We start from the raw sequence: 18,587 nt of genomic DNA, 5'->3' as shown, positions 1-18,587 counted from the left end.
GTATACAGTAACAGTTTAAACAGCAAATAAGTTTGTTGCTCTTCATTTGTGAGTGTGTTACTATGGGTGACTTGTTAGCTTTTTTGACCATGTCTCTGGTTTTGCCATTCTCTCTAAATCATATAAGCCATTGTTAAAAATCTGTGATGGTTAAGGTACATATGACAATATGGTAATTTTAATGCATGCTAGTCTTTAAATTTAAACAGAAAATATTGTTCCACTTTGATTTAGCTTTAGGAACTGTAACCTTTTTGTTGAAGAAGAACTCTAGCTACTTTTAGTCATATAGTGTAAAATAAGAAAACACTGATAAAATATTACTCTTTCAAACAATCTAATGTCTGTGATTCCACTTAAGCATTCTGTAGGCATCTTGGGAAGTGGCTGGATTGTGTGGGTAAGGCAGGAGTGCCCTCAGGAATGAAAAGGGAAGGAGAAAGAACAGAAGAGGAAGGAATGGTTGTTACTCAGTTCCAAAAGTATTCTGAAATTTTGGAAAACTATGTGACTTCAAGTAGCCCCAGGCAACTTCAGTCCTCACAGCCAGCAGTTGCTTAGCAGAGCATCATGAATCTTATTGACTCGGAAGACTTAAAATATTCTTTGGTAATTTCTGTAGTATATGACAATTGATTTGTAATTACACTCCACTTTCTTGCTACATTAATTTCAAACTAATCTGTTTCCTGGTACAAGTCACTGTGTGCTGCATCAATACTAAGCGTGACAAAAAGAGGAGGTAGCATGAGGGTGGGAATGAACATTTTTGAGGGCTAGGGAATGGTGCAGTCGTGTTTTGAAGACATTTAGAGTCTATAATATTGCGACACTGGATATTAGCAACCACTAGACCATTTGCTTAGTGCATCATTTTAAATTAGACATAAAATGATTCCCAATTAAAAGATATAGAAAGGAAATTACATCTGCTATATAATCCAAACAATAAAAACAAACTGCCATAAAATGTGAAATTTAGCCTCATCTTTTTTACAATTTTTTGTGCATTGTTCTGCTCCTTTTTAAAGCTGCATCTAACATGTATCTGCCTCAATGAGTCAGTCACTGTTTGTATTGCAAACATGATAGTTTGTAAACTCAGCTCTCCTTGCAGTTTGACTAAGCAAAGTTGATTCAGGCTGTATCATGACTTCGAGCTAATCCTTCCCTCCAGAATATCTAATTACATAAATCCTGAGCCAGCACAATGACGTTTGGTACTCCCTGTCCTCTGCTGCCGTAACTCCCCACAGGCCCCCACCTCTCACCTTGTGAAGGTCAAGAGAGGGAAATTCCAAGCACAAGTTGCTGCAACACAAACTGTTACAGAATTCTTAAATGTGTTTTTCCTGTTTATCAAAGCTTTCTGTGGAAGTATTCCTTGGAAGTGAGGTGAATTTAAGTGTGAGGATGTCTAGGCTCTAGAGCATCTTGCTTTGCTTACGGGAGTGAGTGAAGGACCTGGGATGTGCTGTTCTCTGGCTGTCCCTAGATTGTAAAGGGCCTGGGGGGGGGGGGGGGGGTGCCGGGCTGTGCGCACGCGTGAGAGGGGGAGAGAGATGCAGGGCTGGGGGTGGGAGGCCATAATCAGCAAGAACAATTTACAGAGTAAAATAGAGTAAAATAATACACTCTCTTTAATTTCTGTTGAGATCAGTTTATTGTGATTGAGGTATGCAGCTAGCGCCTTTCTTAGCTGTGCCCAGCTGGTGTTGGATGTAACTGAAAATCTATTTCAAATGTATGTTGAGATGGATCAAAGCTAACTCACAATTCTCATCTTGAAACAGTTTGATATCATACAGCTAGCTCAGCCCTAACTTTTTCTTCTCTAATTTCTATGTTAAATGTGGACGTTTGAAAGATTGATAAAATAGTTCCAGATTGTGCTCTATCAGCCCTAAGGAACTCAGAGGAATAGTTTTTGCCCTTGGCTGACAGTTCAAAGTGGTTGCTCCCAAACTTAATCAGTGCTTATATGAACTTGCGTATTCCATTCATAGAATTCCTATGTAAATTATAGTAGGCCTGCACAACAGCTGACAGAGCCAGATCCCTGGCTTTTCCATCCCAGTCTGGTGGCAGCAGTTGACATGCCACCTCCTACCATGCATGTCCTACCACACACCACCTCCCACCTGCAGCAGTGGGAACACTGCCCTGCCAGCAAAGCCACCAAACCTGCCTTCCTGCATGGGCTACCACAAAAAGCCAGGCTGTGACTACTGCTGCTGAGAGTGCCCTGTGACAGGCAGAAGGCAGGATATGCCTTGCAGCCATTCCCAGTCTCTTCCAGGGAAAAATCTTTTTGAAAGGAGGTTGTGATGTGGAGAGGGGAGCCACATGAAATTTTGCTTTTGACCAAATGAATTGTATGGTTATAAATATCATGGTAATCGTGTGTGAACAGGTTATTGCATTTTGTACTTTCAAACTTTGAATCTCCCTAATAAATACCTTTGAAAAATAATAAATGCATGAAACTGTAACATTATAGTTTTAGCTATTTTAGTGATTCTTTTTTAGAGTTATTCCTGGACTCCTGCGTATTTTAGCAGTATGGCAATGAGTAGGTAGAGGCCTGGTCACAGCCTTGAAGGGAAAGCTGGGAGTGGGAAGAAAACTTTGGGGGGGGCGGGGGGAGGCAGAATGTAGAATGTTATTCTACAGGAAAATGGTGAATGGCCTTGTTAAATTTTAGAAAAAGCCAAACTGTGGCCACAGAATTGAAGAACCTTAATGAATTATGTTTTGCAAATTCAGCCAGGAACCATTGTTTTGATTTGCCCTTTACTCACATTTCCAAGATTCTTTCTGCAACTGTAAAGACAAAAATAATAGTCTTCAAAGGGAGAAAGTTTAAAGGGAGGGGGGAGCAGAGCGCTTATGAACTACCATTCTCTTGGGTTAGCAACGCCAATCAATTTTGAGGCATAGTTTTGTTTCTTTGAACTCTTCTCTTGTGCCTGTAAACACCCTACATTTCTTCCCCCCACCCCTTTTTAAATTGTATCAGAGCTTGTATTATCTGGGGAAATAGTAGAATTTTTCTTTCCAAATCTGGCTTATTAAAAATTATCTTGAGGCCAAAAAATAACCTGCAAAGAAATTAACACCTGTGCATGCATGTATAGCTGACACAGATGTACAGATATGCTCAGGGCTTCCTATGGCAATTTTTCCCAGTTTTCAGTGTATCCTTGTTCTACTTGCATACAAGAGATGAACTGGACAATTACTGAGGCAGCAATACTTAATACAAAACATGAGCTCTAATGTATAAGCCACCCTGCAAAACAAACAGCTATTAATAAATTTGACCCAAATCAAGTCATGCATGGAAAAGAATTTTTTTCTTATTTGACTCATTTGGCAGCATCTGTGATTTGTTCAGGTACTTTACTGTCTTCAAATGAAGCAAGAATTAAGTAGATCCATGAGTCATTCTCTGTTCAGAGTCAATACATCCAACAAAGGTCTTATTTGTCATCCCGTGACAGTTCATCGGTTTTCCTCCCACTTTGTCTTGCCACTCAACAAAGCAGTCAAACATGTGCTTGTCCACTTGCTCCTAACCTCTTGCATCTCTGTTTTCTATTTTCTGATGCTGGTCCAAGTTTACATTTCTACTATAAGTAAGCATTTGCCCTATTGCTCAAGAATGGAAAGATTTCTGTCTTTGCGACATCTGTTTCATTCTTTAGAACTGTGCTCTTGTTTCTTTTGTATATTGTGCAAATCATAAAGATGAAGATCTTTTGATGGTTTCACTGAAAATCACCTTCAGCCTCTGTGTGACATGATCATCAGTCAATTTGCATGCAGAATACCTTTCCTGATGTTCACCTCCTATATTAGAAGAGGAGGAACTCAAGCCCGAAGAGGTGCCTGTGAAGTGTCACCTGTTTTTAGTGTTGGAGATGTGAGACTGGAGCATTCAGTATTGCATTACTCTCTCATCGGTTCATTTCTGGGGTTTCTTGAATGTCTTAGCGTATGAGTTTAGTCAATTTGTTCTCCTCACCCACATACAGGAGATAGATACTGATAAGCTGAAATCTCTTCTCTCCCTCTGCGTATTGGGGCCATTCTAAAATAGAACACATCAAATTCAAAAATTTTGGTCACCAGATGCGGAGGAAGAGCAAGACTGTTAAGCTGCTTAGGAGAGGTGAAGGAGACAGACTCATTTGCCTCTGCAACTAAGGGAGAGAGCCTGGCCTCCTCATCTTCGCTCTCCTCACAGTTCTTCTAAAAGGTCTGATAATTTTAATTTGTGGCTAAAATCAAAGTGAAAGGGCATTTAATATGTTCCATTTCATATAATAATACACAGCACTGAAGGTCTATGGGACATGAGTATGTCAGGCATATTCTAGAAATATACTCCTGCAGCTGGTAGGGCATCTGTGCTTCCACTGGGGAAGTGTGTGCATTGACTGCCTATCTTGAACAATGGAGTTTGCTCTTGCCACAAAAGTTTACTCTGATATCCCTTCCTCCATCTGCAGCATTGGGAAAGGGGAAGTAGGAGGTAACTAGGACTTACTAGGAAAGGAAATATGAAGTCACACTGGTGCTACCTCAGTACTGGGAGACTTAGTCAAAACTTTAATTTCCTAGTAGCGTGAAATGGAGTGGGAAGCCTAAATTAATTTCCTCAAGAATGTGCGGTAAATGACTATTTTTCTTTTCAGAGGTAGCTAGTCTGACTTTGCATTTCCTGGTGAGAAGAATAAAGCAGCAGAAACTGAGCAGGTAAAAAATCAGTATCGGGCATTTTGACAGCCTTCCAAAGTCAAACTTCCTGGTGTTGTCTGACTTAGTGTTTGCAATCTCTTCTATTGGCTGTAAGTTTGAATAAAAACCGGGTGATTAAATTAATGATCTGAATAGGTTTCTGTCTGGTATTTGTCATTTCAACCTTTGTATTTGGCAAGTGCAGTAAATCAAATGTTAAGATAAGTATGGGAGCACCTGAGCACTCCTTTTTATAAGGGGAATTGCATCATATCTTTCATAATGAGTTCTGTTATGTCACTAGGAAGGTAAGCTTGAAATTCAACAGAGCAGAATGAACAGGCCTTGATTCATGTCCGAGTGAACTTCAGCTGTAGCAACAGGTTATCGTTGCTGGCTGTATAGCACAGAGAAGTCCTAAAATCTTGGCAGTGAATGTATCTTTTGAACTGAATGAGTTTCAATCTTGCTGTTCTTCTCCCTTAGTCAGAAACCAAAAGCTGAACTTTTTCTAGGCAGCTGGGCTGATTCACCTAACTATGGAACTGTTGTCAGGGTGGCAATAAGAGGTGCTGGGCCTCAAAATCTGAAACTTTGTAGGGAAAGGAAATTCTCCATACTGAGAAGTGCTATGAAGGTATGGGAAGCAGGCCAGAAAATGTAAAGGTTGGACTACTATAGGCCAATTCTGTGTAAGAATAAATGTTAGATTTGAGTGTGAGAAACACTGTTTTTTGTCATCTTAAAGGTGATATAGATAAAATTCTCTGAGCAATGATTGCATTCATTCATGTACATCTGGTTTTATTTAGATATTTTGAAAAGCAATCAAATTTTGGTTCACACTTGGCTTTTACATCTGGTATACTATTCCAGAAAAAGTGGGAAAAAAACCAAATATTTAGAAGCTTTTATCTTCTGGACAAAGGTACAATGAAACAAATCTAAATTGCATTTGGATTTGTTTATAAAATTATGGACTCCTAATTTTTTGCACAGCAGATTATTCCCAGAAATTTGGGGAGAGTGATATTCCAATTAATGATCCAGTGACCCATTAAGCTACACCTGTTTTCTTCTCTCCTGCATTCTGCTTGTAGTGCAAAAATGGAAGAGGCATATTTATGTATAGTTAGCTACACTTATTTAAATTGAGATTATAAAATGATTATAACCTGTAGTGAAGTTTAAAAACAATGTTAAAGTAAACTTTGGGATTTTTTTATCTTAAACTTATATGGAAACCAAGTAGAATTGTCTGCAGCTTTTAATCTATATCTGTTCGTAAACTGATTATTTCACATTGTCTTGAACAAGGAAGTCATTTACTTACTCCTATTTGAACATAGAAGACCAGCTTCACCAGATTAAGATTCCTTGCTGTGAATATGATCCTGCTGGCATTGTACTTACTTAAAATCAATTCATAAGAATTCAAGTTTTGAACTTATTTTACTTCTGATGTTCTATGTTTATGTGGCTTATCCCCCAAAAAGGGGGTGAGGGGGAGGAGATGGCAAAAAAGTAAAAATGAAATAGTCCCCAGACTAATTCAGACTCTACCTCTGTGATGTCAATCAAAATTAAACTGGATTAGATTAGTATGTTTAAGAAAGTGTGCTAATGTAAAGGGAGAGTTCTCTTTTATATTCAAATGCATATACATACATATCTGTATGTGTTTTGGTTTTTTTAAACCTGCTGTCAGATAATGGTGCATGATGCCCTCTACATTTCATGCTGAGAAATGATGATTATTCCCTCTTTGCACTTTCCTGCTAACTTGCCATTTATAAACCTTCTAGATTAAGTACTATATATATATATTTTTTAAATATATAAATCATCTGGAATAAAAAATGATACGCAATGTGCAAGATGGGGGTGTATGTGTTTTGGGAGGTTTTCTGTTCCTTTGTTTGTTTTCAAACTATGCTACCTATGTTCCTTTCTTGGTCGGGTCTTTGCTTTACCTGGGTCTGTATGGTGACAATAAGGGCTACTGCTGGGTTAAAGAGCAAGCCCCTGAAATGGGACTCGGGAGAGCAGTATTTTATTCTGTAGTTGTTGATCCCCTGTTTGACTGTGAGCAACTCGGTGTGAAGTATTCTGGTCTTGCAGGCTACTTGTAGTTAATTTGACTAGCCAAAGTATTCTGTGGATTTCCCCCCCCCTTTTTTTTTTAATTCTTATTTCTCATGGAATCAAAATTCCTAAGAGATTTCTTTTTTTATTTAAGTGTAAGAGATGAGTGTAAGAGACTTTAATTAAAATTGAAAATTAATTGTACATGAGAGAGGCACCAGCAAGGCAGTGTGAGTTTGGGTGTGCTGGTGCTGTGATTTGTTGCAGTGAGGTGGATGAGGTGCGCGGCTGCTGTGGTTAGGTAGCAGCGGCAGCAGGGAGCCGTGGTCTGGCACCCTCCAGCTCACCTCCCCGCCCCGCCCAGTTCAACTGCAACGTGGGCTGGAATGGTACAAAATGTGAAATATCTGGAAGCCTTGCAGCTGTGTCTATTAATGGTTATAATCAGTCCTGACTTACCCAGACAAAACATAATTAAGCTATTATCATACGTACTAGGAGTTGTAAATGACTTTGTTGCTAGGTATTATGTGAGGATCGGGAGTGATAGAGTGAGTGTGCCAAAACTGAGAACATAGAGAGCTATGGCTTTCTTTGCTGCTGCCATTCTTCAGATTTTTCAGGAAAAATCCACCATAAACTAATTTCTAGCACAAGCATTGCTAATCTACGTGGGTTCTTACTCTGTCATATAGAATCAACTCTAAAATACGGCAGTTTCTTGGGACTGCTTCTAGGAGAAGTCTCAGCAACATGACTGAAACTGAAGTAAACTGCAAAGGAAGCCTAGAGTTACAGGATCTCCTTCCTATAGGTGAGCCCTGTATCTGTGGGGTTGCCTCATCTGCACATATGGCTTGTGTTGCAGGTCGGTGGCTCCGCTGCGGGGGTGACCCCTGTGTTGGGCCATACCTCTCACCAGCGTGAAGCAAGAGAACTTCGGCACTTGCAGAAACTCTTGAAACACTTTCCTTGTTTGCTGCATAACCTGATAGCCCATGTTACCCACATGATTTTACAACTTAAGTTCTAGCTTTTTAGAAATGTATATGCTTTTAGATTTGCTGACTTGCATTTTTATAAATGATACAGAATGAACTGGAAGTGTAAAACTGTACGTGCATATTTCCTTGTTAGTAGTCAAGGTGCTATGACTCCATGGCACTAACTGCTGTACAATGACAGAACTCCTCATTCCCCATCCTTCAGGAAAGATGCCTCCTCAAGATCTTAAAAATCAAAAGCCGATATATGAAGAAATACCCCTATGAAGCATCGTTTGCATTTGAAAGATATTTTTTGCTTGTATCATCATCAAATAAAAATTCATGTTCTCTATTCTAAAAATAATCTTTTCTAAGCTCCCGCAAATTACATTTTAAGTCACTTTTGAATGCTTAATATTGTACTTATTGACCTGCCTCATATTATTAGGAAATCTACTAGTCTACTTCTTAGTGAGGAAATTCTTTCTTTCAAATCACTAACATATTTCATACTAATCCTTACAAGTTATCTACTCTTTTTTCCTTTCTGCTCAGAGATATCCACTTGCAATGCTGTTTTCTCCTGATTTATTATTCATTAGTCAGTTCTTTAATGATCTGAGTAGCTGTTTCAGACTTCTAACTGGAAACATGCATCCAAGTTATGAGTCAGAAGCTAAAAAGTTTTGTCAACATTATGTAAACATAGTCTATTTCCAAACTAATTCTATAGTTGTATTAACTGATACTATTGGTGTCTGATAAATTTTTGCAAATTGTGTCATATTTTCAACTTCTGCATTGTCCTATTCTTGCACAATTTTTCCTGTAGTGACTGCTAAAATGACCTGTGCTTTTGTCATTGTTTGTGATGATACCAACTTGTCTTTTACATAAGCGTGACTAGTATTTCCTGATTGATGTCTGTGCTCACCATTGTCCAGCATTCATTCATTTATTTGCTCACTTTTACATAGTAGGAGGGGTGCAAGAGGGTAGTTATAGGGCGGAACCAGACAGTGTTGATGATGTTAATTTACCCTGTGCATTTTTAGAACTAGTTATCCTAGGCTCGTCTAATGTTGTTATAACTATACTGCTTCCAGCATCTAAAATCATTCATGTTTACTTGTGATATCCCTGTACGGTGTTGCGCTGCACTGTGTAAATCCATTTATGCATCATGGCCCTAAGTCTCAATAGCTAAAGGAAGTAGTTTAAAAGAATTAAAGGCTTTTGAAGTTGTCCCTTGCCATTGATACGTATGTATCTTGATACTTTTGTGCCTTACAGAGTAAAAGGTTCCATCTTTCTGTTGAGTTGGAATCTCAGCTGGGCTTTTGTCTTTCAGAAATATGAATGCTAGAGGATAGAGATTTATTTTTTCCCATTCCACTGTTACTTCCAGAAGCCCATTCACTCCCTGCCAAACTAGCTAAAATAAGCAGTAATATGACAGGGTTTGAACACTTAAACTGACAAAATTTCATTGGTTGAAAACCAAATACTTATGAAACTGTAAGTATTTCTTACACTTGAGCACTGATGTTTGGTCCTGGGTGCTCCAGAGAGGGCCAGGTGGCTTTGCGCGTTCTTTCCACAGAAACGGACAACAAGAGGGAAAGATGCAACAAAATGCTTCAGATGTGCTGGTATAGTCAAATATAAGCAGTTGGAAACTGTGATGCTGAGTCCCAAAATAAAATGTGTCTTAAGAAAGAGATCCTTTTATGGAATAGTTGGTGGATGGTGCTTATTTGGCTTCTGTTGTCTGAGCCTTTCTGGTGGTGGTTTTTTAATGTTTTCAAGCTTATCTGACTGCAGGGGCAAAATATTATTAAGTAGAAAAAGATTTTCATATAACCACTTGTTCCCAGAAGGTGAAGCTTTTAGACAAATGCCAAATATCATACATAATTAATTTGTTGGAGCTGGCAACATTATCAGTTTGTCGAATTGCAGTATCTTATCTCCTGAGTTAAAGAAAAATACTTAAGAAAAATACTGGCCTGACCAGTGCTTAGCTTTTGAGCAGTCCAGAGTGTTATCAATAAACTTATACTGAAAGCATTGAAGTAAATTAGATCTTGTGAATTGTAGCCTTTGTGGGGGGCTTTCCAACCTTCACTGCCTAGGTTCTCCAGGCATAGATGTTGGCTGCAGCGTTACTTGTAGTAGAATAGCGCAAGTTTGCAGAGTTGTACAACTGGGGTAGATAGACAAAATAACGCTGACCCACAGTTTAGGTTCACTTGTGATGCAGTCTGTGTCAGATCGCTGCTGTTTTGCAAGGAGAATATAGTTCCTGGTGGGGTGTGCAGCCCTGATCCAAATGGGGCAGCTGAACCTCTGCAGTAGCAGCATGACATTGGCAGTGTAGGGTGTGCTGCTTGGTATGAATGCCCCCTAGGTTTCCTCTAGCCTGGTAAACACCCCTCATGCTTGTATCTCTGTTAAGATTCTTTTTTTGATCCCTCCTTGCTGAAAGCTGTGGTCTGTTTTCCCCCTGTAGGTAGCTGGTATGCATGCAGTAGCTGGTGGGCCTGGCTCTGACCACACAGCTGCACCTCCACTTCAGACCTTTGTGCTTCAGTTTGCTTTTGCTAATTTTCATCCCGTTGGAGAACATTTTATTTGTTCTTTGTCATATTAAACAACAGTTTTTCATCTTTATGACCTTCAAGGAGAATTGACCAGACCTTGAGTAGTGTGTGTTAATGCATTTGTGTCAAGGACTGGAAAATTCTTGCCAATGTATTCACAAAATGGGTATGAAATGCTACCTGTTTAAGTAAGAGAACATTAAGTATGTTACAGTTTTTTCCCAGGTGCAAAATTTCTAATGAATCAGTTATCATTTAAAGTAATTAGTTTTCCACTTTAGATGGTTATTAGATATTAAAAGAAAATAAACTGGGTGGAGGGGAGTTCAGTGTTCCTGGTCAGTTAATTTTTCAGGCGTATTTCAAACAATTTCAGAATCTGTCAATCCATATAAAAAAGAAAAATGATTTTCTAACACTAGAACAATTTTTTGGAGGTAGTCTTTTGCCTGCTACAGATTATTATTCAGAGATAACTGAAAAGAAGTACCAATGAGGAACAGAGCAAAAACAGTATGAAAATTTGTCATAAATGTCTGCTGCATGTTGTAGCCTGATTTTTTTTTTTCTTTTTTTCTTTGAACTGCAAGCAATCAGCTTTACTGATGGGTTTGCTTGTTGTTCATCTCATTCTACCTGAACCGTAAGGCTGTTGACCTGTGCATATAAAAAATAGTCTATATTGTAAAGCTTTTGTGTAACTCTCAAGTTTATTAAAACCATGGATGTCTCTGCAGAAGCTCAGGTTTAATGTGCCTTGAACTGTCCTATGACAGCATCATGCCTGTGCCTGCAGTAACAGTGATCTCCACAGCTGATGCGGCACCTTTTCACAAAGAATAAAAGTACCTTCCGGGACTTTTTGAACCACGAAGTGGAGGGGGAGAAAACATCAGACTAGGCTAGTGACGCTGTGCAGACATCTGTGTAGAACAGTAGTGAGAGCTAAAATATTGATATCTCTTAAACTGTCAGTTTCAGTCTTACAAAGCTGATTTCAGTCCTGCACCAAGTTATTTCTTATCTATGGAAAGGATCAGTCAAGCTTGTCCTTTCATTTTCACAACATCCCCTACTCTCCCCCCCCCCACCCCCCCACCCCGGCCCTGAGATCCTGCTCATATTCTGGATTTTCAGTACTTAAATATAACTTCTGATCCAAGCTGTGAAAATCTAAGACTGGCACAGATGCATCTCGTTCACAAATATTCCTTTCAAATAGCTATCTTTTTACATTCTTTCCAAAATGAGAAATGATAGCAGTAATTCTCTTATGACCTTTAGTTGTGTACAGCTACTACAATAATAGTAAAAGTGTGAGAATACCAACATAATGCCAAAGTAAGACTGGATTTAGAGTGAAAGATGGCAGACCTCTGAAGCTCCAACTATAATTGGGAATATCCTTCCATTTACTGTCTGTTTACTGGTACCTGTTTACTGTTAACTGCTCTGTTTAAAATTTCAGTTCTGTAGCCTATATAAAAATAAGTAAAATCATATTCCTTCTCATTTTTGCATAACTTGTTTCCTCATAAATATGAAGATGATGTATGCATAGTACTTGGTGCAACCATGCAATCTGCAGTGAACGGTAAGAAAATACTGTTCGAGAAACAGCAGCGCAGGCTGTGAAGCATTTAGGAGTGAGAACAAAGGATGGTACTGATATATGGAAACACTTAGGGTAACACTTCCATGTGTCCTTTGAACTTTTGCATGCTTATTTTCCTACTGATACATACTTACAGATGGATAGAATCACCTAGTCCAGTTCCTTGTTGTGGAGGGTTGATACCAATAACTCTTTTTAATACTTTGTAAATCTCCAGGTTGTGGTACAAAATAGTAAGTGCACAGGAGAGGTCTGGATGAAAAAAATTCTGTGCAAGATATCAAAATCTTGATATTTATTCTTTGTTGCAAGAAAGGAGATGAGTAAGAGGAGAGATGATAAAAGTATACAACAGTTTTAGCTACACAGAAAAAGTATCTCAGGAGCTTCTCTTTTCCCTTCTACATGAGAGGACATTCAGGAAATTAAGAAGTCATGAAAAGAAGCTGATTTTAACACCAGTCCGTAACTAAAATATAAAACTCATTGCTCTTAGGACTGGACAGTAGTTAATGGACAGTAGTTAATGGTTAATTCTAATTCTGGACTTTCCTAATTATAAAAAATTTGGGGTTTTGGGGGGCAAGGAAGGGGAGCCCTCATGCATCAGGTTTTAAGGCAGCCTAGATGACAGTATGGGAAACAGCCAATCGCATGTTTATATACCACAGCATGTTCATACATTGTAAGAAAGCTTCTGGGATTTCTTGTGCCAGCTTGTTTTCTTCACAGGCAGAGCCAGCCTGTGAAATAGTTTCAAAAACCAATGTATGAATGGCAAAAAAGAACAGAAGTGAGCTGGGGTTTAAAAATTAAAATAACAGAAGCACCTGGTACAAGTCATTTTTAATAGGTGAGATACCGGCTTGAATGAACTTAAGGTTTCATCCCGAACAATATTTACTAGGTTCAGTCATGCAACGAGTGTGGAAAACTAGTCGTATTTCTTTGATGTGTTGAGCCATATGGCTTGAGAAGAGGATTAAAAGACACGCTACAAAGTGGGACTTGTTTACATTTGGGAGGACTGTTGTGCCATGATTTAGTAGTTCTGCTTGTGTAGATTGACTTTCTGGATTTCATAATAAAACTTAGAAAAAGGTGATTCAAATCTCTTGTTCTTTTATCACTGGAATTTCCCTTCTTTACGTACAATTTGAGGAAAAAGTGTTTAATGTATTTATTTAATTTATGGTCTGAGGAAAGAGTTTTTCAAGAAGGGGAAAATCTGAGAATGTTTTATTATTATCGAAAATGCCTTTATTTCTGAAGAATTATTCTCTTGGGCAAGAGCATAGTATGTGTCTAAAAACTTAAAATATGCAGGAGAGACATTTTGTCCCTAATTTTTAAGAGTTGCATTCCAGCAAAATCATGTGTTCATTCCCAGAAAGACTTGAATGACACAGGTGCTCAATCTTATTTTCTGAGAAACTGTCCCTAACAGTAATTTTCATGGAAGAAGAAAAAAGTCTTCTAAAGCTGATCACATTTAGAATAGATGAACAAAGCTTATGAAACATGTTTTATTTCATATCTACATCTTTTTATTGCAAGGTGTTTCTTCTGAAATTAGCATCTTGTATTCCAAAAATTCCTGTCCAATAATAACAAGCTGCTGATATGTATATGAGTTGTTTTGATTGCTTATGGAGTTGAGCAGTGTGTTTCATCATCTTTTTCTAGTAGAGGAATGTCTTTTGGCAAACACTTCATGAGTTCAAGTCATTTTCCATTTTTCAGTGGACTTGGCCTGTTCTGTGCATTGTTCATGTTGTCTCCTTTTGTACTTCCTGCACTGAGCAGTTCAAAATTCAAGTTCTAGAAGAGGATTTTTCTCAGAAACATAAAAACAAATTCTTTACATGCACACACGAATGCACACGCACACATATTACTGTCTCAAATGACTAATGCCAGCAGAAGTCATTGTGGTCCCTATCATAAACCTAATGTCAGGAAGTCAGTCAGATGGGGACATGGTTAACCTTTCTGTCCCTCAAAATCGTGCAACCAAGTGGAGAGGAGAAAGTGCAGCCAAAACAAAAAGAAGAATGAATGTACATCCCTTTAGCCATCTCAGATGGCCTAGTTCTGTAGTTCTCACACATGTTCTTTCCTTTTTCCAGCCTAAGTCTTCTGAGAAGTAGAAGGTTCAGGCTAGGGGAGAGGTACAGCTTTCTGAGTTGAAGTCAAACAGCTTTAGGACCCCATTTCAGACTGTCGATTGTGATTGCTGACGCACATGTGCGTCTCTAAATTCCTGAAATCATAAAGAAGTTTTGCTTTATCCACTTGTAACAGAAGGGAAAAATTGTATTATTCATTTTTCACTGCAAATATGAACATTTCCCAATTTTAGTTGTTGCCTTTTCAAACTGCTGCTTTGGATTTCAGTGTCATCATTTTCCTTCCATTTTTATTCCTGGTATTTAATTGCTAAGCCAACATCAATGGGTCTGCTTGCATGTTTAAACTAGCATTATAATTTTTTAAGTGATTGGGAAAGAAAGTAATATTGTACATGGTTAACAAATCGCTGTTTCTATGTCACCAGGAGACTAAAACTGTTGCTATATAACAGAATTTTTTTTTGGACTGAGAAACTTGGCTGGCACTGCAGTGACTTTCAAAATTTGGCTTGCAAAAGTTCAGTTACGCAACTAAAGAATATTCATGTGTCCATATGTTTCCTGAATTGTTGCAACAGTCAGAAAGAATAGCTCATTCTTATCTTTTGCAAATTATAATATAATATACAGCAATACCCCCACTCTCCATTTCCTCTTTAGCTGTCACTTCAGAGTTCTTGTCATTGATCATTTAATAACATGCTATGCTAGATATCATCATGACCTATTTTCTTTCCTTTATCACTGGTTGACCTTTATTCACCTGAGGAAGATGATGATGATGAAAACACTATCATTCAGAAAGAGACAAGTAAGAATGCTTGCACTAAAGGATGTACTGCGAGTACAGTCTGAGATTAAATTCATGAGAACTTTCAGTACTGTGATCCTTTTTGAAAAGCCAGACTGCAGAAATCTAGCATCTCCTCTAGCTGATGATCCTGCTTCTGCCTCCCCATCCTTCATGTCATTCATACTTTCCTTCTAGATTTCAATTGTGTGTATTTCTTCAGTCCCTGCAGGCATTCCCCCCTTGATTCTGTTAACTCTTTCAGGAAATCCTGCTTCACCATCTATCAAATCACTACTTGTCATGTCTTTTGGGAACAGAATATAGCAGGATATGGCTGTAAGTAGATTAGCTGTTACCTTTTAAAATATTTATTTCAATGCCTTTTTTTTTCTTATAGGCCTTGCTTTCTTTGTTGGGAAGGATAGGGACCTATCCCAGTCTCCGTGTTGCATAGGAGAAATTCATTAGTTTTCCCCAAACTGAAGTCAGCTTACAGAGATTTGGTTTATATTTTTACTATACTCTGAGTTGGCCAGGAGGATAAAGAACCCAGGTAGCTGGCTCTTCAAGCTTGTTTGAAATTGGATAATTTACCTAGAGTTCAGAATAGGTCAGGATATCATATGTCATAGCTTAATTACAAACATATTACTCCTGCATTCAGAACTGTTTCAGATATTATTTTGAACAGGTTCCACTTTCAGCTGAAATCAGCTAGAGTGGTAATTATAGGTATCTCCATTACTGGCACAATATCCAGATACAATAAAAGATAAATAATGCTCTCTCTTCTGTACCTGAGCTGATTCTGTTTAATGTTACTCTTATAATTCTGCTTTACTCTCCACACTATCCAGGATTCAAGAAGGCTTGGCCTTGTATTGAGTGCATGGAAAATTCTTGTAGTCAATTTTGATCTGGAAATAATGTCTACATTTGTCCAGTGCTGCACTTGAGCTAAGTCCTCCAGTGACTGGAAACACTGGAAAGTGCAATATAGAGACACCAGGTGTCTTGGTACAGAATCAGTTTGGGCTTGGTGGTAAAAACATCCTCTGAATGCCTCTGAATACAAACTTTCTCTGCGAACAGCAGAGCTCTACTTGGGTGTCACCTCATCTGAGCAAACTGAGGCTACAGCACCATCCTCAATCTATGTGGTCAACTTACGTATCTTTGCTCCTGTGGTTCAGTTTTCCTGTTCAATCAATAGTCTGCCTTTGATTAATAAAGAGTTAGCTGTAAAGCCAAGAGCAAAAGCTGGCATGTAAAAGTGAACTACCAATTTTAATGAATTGTGATAGGGATTTAAGGCATGTGTATACTGAACTCATTCAGGAGAGAATAAATCAGTTCTAGGTGTGGAGTCAATGTGGGCAGATTGGAACATGTTAAACATTGTGTGATTGCTGCTGTCACTGAGGTGTAAAGTGGTGTCGCTGGTAAGAGTTTTGCACGATGTGTGTCGCATCCATCTAAATTGTCCTACCTGTAATGCAGGATACAAATACTCCCAACATTATCGGTTCTGCAGTATTGCAGAAATCCCCAATAATGTAATGGTTAGTTCCCAAGAGTTAGCTACTGGCTATCTCAAAAGCAGTAAGATGAACCGTGCTGATTGAACTTGTGGTTGTTATTTACTCATCTGTTGCCACTCTTCCCTGTAAGCAGCTCTCCCCTTGCTAGTCAGGGGCAGCATAACCTGTAGGAGCTCAAAACTGTGTATGCTGCCTCTGCATGTGAGTAAAGAGGACTTTCAGATTAATTTACACTTTCAGTAGCAATGATAGTGAATATAAAAGGAAGCTTCCATTGAGGTTGTTGCTGTGATAATGGCATTGAATTTGCTTCTGTGAAATTACCAGGCTCGGTGAGAAATTCCAGCTCTTCCCTGTTGCAAGCAGCACCCTGCCTTCCCTCGGTAACCGCTTGTGTTGTGGAAAATAGTCTCGTGCTTCCCGTCAAGTCCCTTTGCTTCCATGCATCCATCCAGTTTTTGAGCTTCTTTGTCTACAAATAAGTAAAAGGAAATTAAAAATGCTGAAACTAGAAGTCAAATAAATGTGTTGATGGGGAGAATTGAATCTTTGCATAACCTCTGGGGAATATACTCATGCTCAGCACCATCTGAGGGAGTACTTGTGCCTGCTCTGTACCTATGGTCAGTATAGCGGTTTCCTCTGCAGTTTCACAACTACAGCATCGGTGTCACAAGTGATAAAAACAGGTACTAACAGTGAGAGCAGTTTGTTACTGTTATTAGCAGATATCTCACTGTAGGTGTGTTTTACTTTTAGATGGTAGTTAGTAAAAATAAATGTTTAGAAAATGTCGAACATGCTTTATTAGCAATAAATGTGATTTAACTTTTGGGTTACTTCTTGCAGCGTGCTACCCCTGCAGAACAGGTAGAGCACCTTTGGCTGAGTCACCCCCATGTGCTTCCATGCCGAGGATTTAGGGGATTCCCAGCTGACAGACGTTTCCAGTAATATCCTGGGAGAAAGGTTGTCGTTCAGAAAGCTAACCTTTGAAACTGTGGCACGTGGCACAGTGGGTGATCGCATGCTCAGAACGGGTGACTGGCAGCGAAGCCTTAGGAGGTCGATAGCCTGTTCCAGCCCTAGTTTCTGTATGAGATAGTCGTTCATCCACTTTGTGCTTCATTATGCACATGTGTAAAATGGAGCTGTAATTATGTATTTACTTAGCAAGACTGTTATGGAACTTAATGAGTTTCCACCTTGCAGTATGCCAGGCACTGTTCTCCCTCAGCTTAATGCCTGTGTTTGATCCTCCATTAAATTGTGCAGAATTGTGAATGCAAGTCACTGCAAAACTCCCATTTCCAAGGATTTGTATTGGAAAGTGCCCTTCTGTAGGAAATTGTTAATGTTTATTCTCACTTGAAAAGTGATTCTTTTAAGGTAAAACTTGCTGTTTTTTTAAATGTAAAATTACCAGTTTCAGTATTTTCAGCCGTTTCATTTCACGTTTGGAAAACACGGGCTTTTTTTTTCTATGATACGAGTTTAACACCAGCAGGATCTCGTGCAGTTTGTCTTCTCTGTCCTATTCCTCTTTCGCCTCGCCTCTCCTTACCCCAGTTCCTCTGATCTGCAAGTTCCTGCTCTTGTGTCTGAGCATAGTTGTTTCTGTGCTGTGATCTGGTTGACAAAATGGCCCCACAAATAGGTTATATCAGAGCAACTGAAAGGAAGATGCATTTGTGGTATGAGGGCAGGAACTTGGTGGTGGAGGGGAAATGCCATAAAATGGTATTGCTGCAGAAACAAAAAGAATTCATTTACTGGTGAGGAAGTAGCTGCATACTTTTATCTCTGGGACTGTCCCAAGGAAAGATGAACTCAAGGAAGATGAATATATATACTCAGTCAGGATATTGTACAAGTGCGCTGTTACTTCATTGATTCACAGCTCGGAAATAAGAGTTAGAACATGCATGTTGAATGCATGCATCCATTTAATTATGCTTTTCCTAGATAAAAATGGTTCTTGGCAGTGTGCTGCAAAGATCTGCATTGGGAGATGCTTGATATGCTTGTGAACAACCTGCCTTCATTCCTGCAATGAGCTGTGTGTAGTTTCATACTTCATGGCTGCATC

At 38.9% G+C, this 18,587-nt stretch overlaps 1 protein-coding gene across 3 annotated transcripts in view; it reads left to right on the top strand.

The window, feature by feature from the left end:
* The window catches only part of PRORP (protein only RNase P catalytic subunit), a 58,546-nt gene that overhangs the window by 27,934 nt on the left and 12,025 nt on the right, over positions 1-18,587 (top strand). Inside the window, exon 6 of one of the 3 annotated variants that reach the window (XR_010389366.1) lies at positions 15,220-15,293. The exons of the other annotated variants lie outside the window; for them this stretch is intronic. The gene's annotated coding sequence lies outside the window, so the exon portion shown is untranslated. The remainder of the gene's footprint in view (positions 1-15,219; positions 15,294-18,587) is intronic. 3 annotated transcript variants of the gene reach the window in all.

Source organism: Dromaius novaehollandiae, chromosome 5 (assembly GCF_036370855.1).
Source record: "Dromaius novaehollandiae isolate bDroNov1 chromosome 5, bDroNov1.hap1, whole genome shotgun sequence".
Taxonomy (NCBI): domain Eukaryota; kingdom Metazoa; phylum Chordata; class Aves; order Casuariiformes; family Dromaiidae; genus Dromaius; species Dromaius novaehollandiae.
This window is presented reverse-complemented; position numbering and strand designations above follow the sequence as displayed.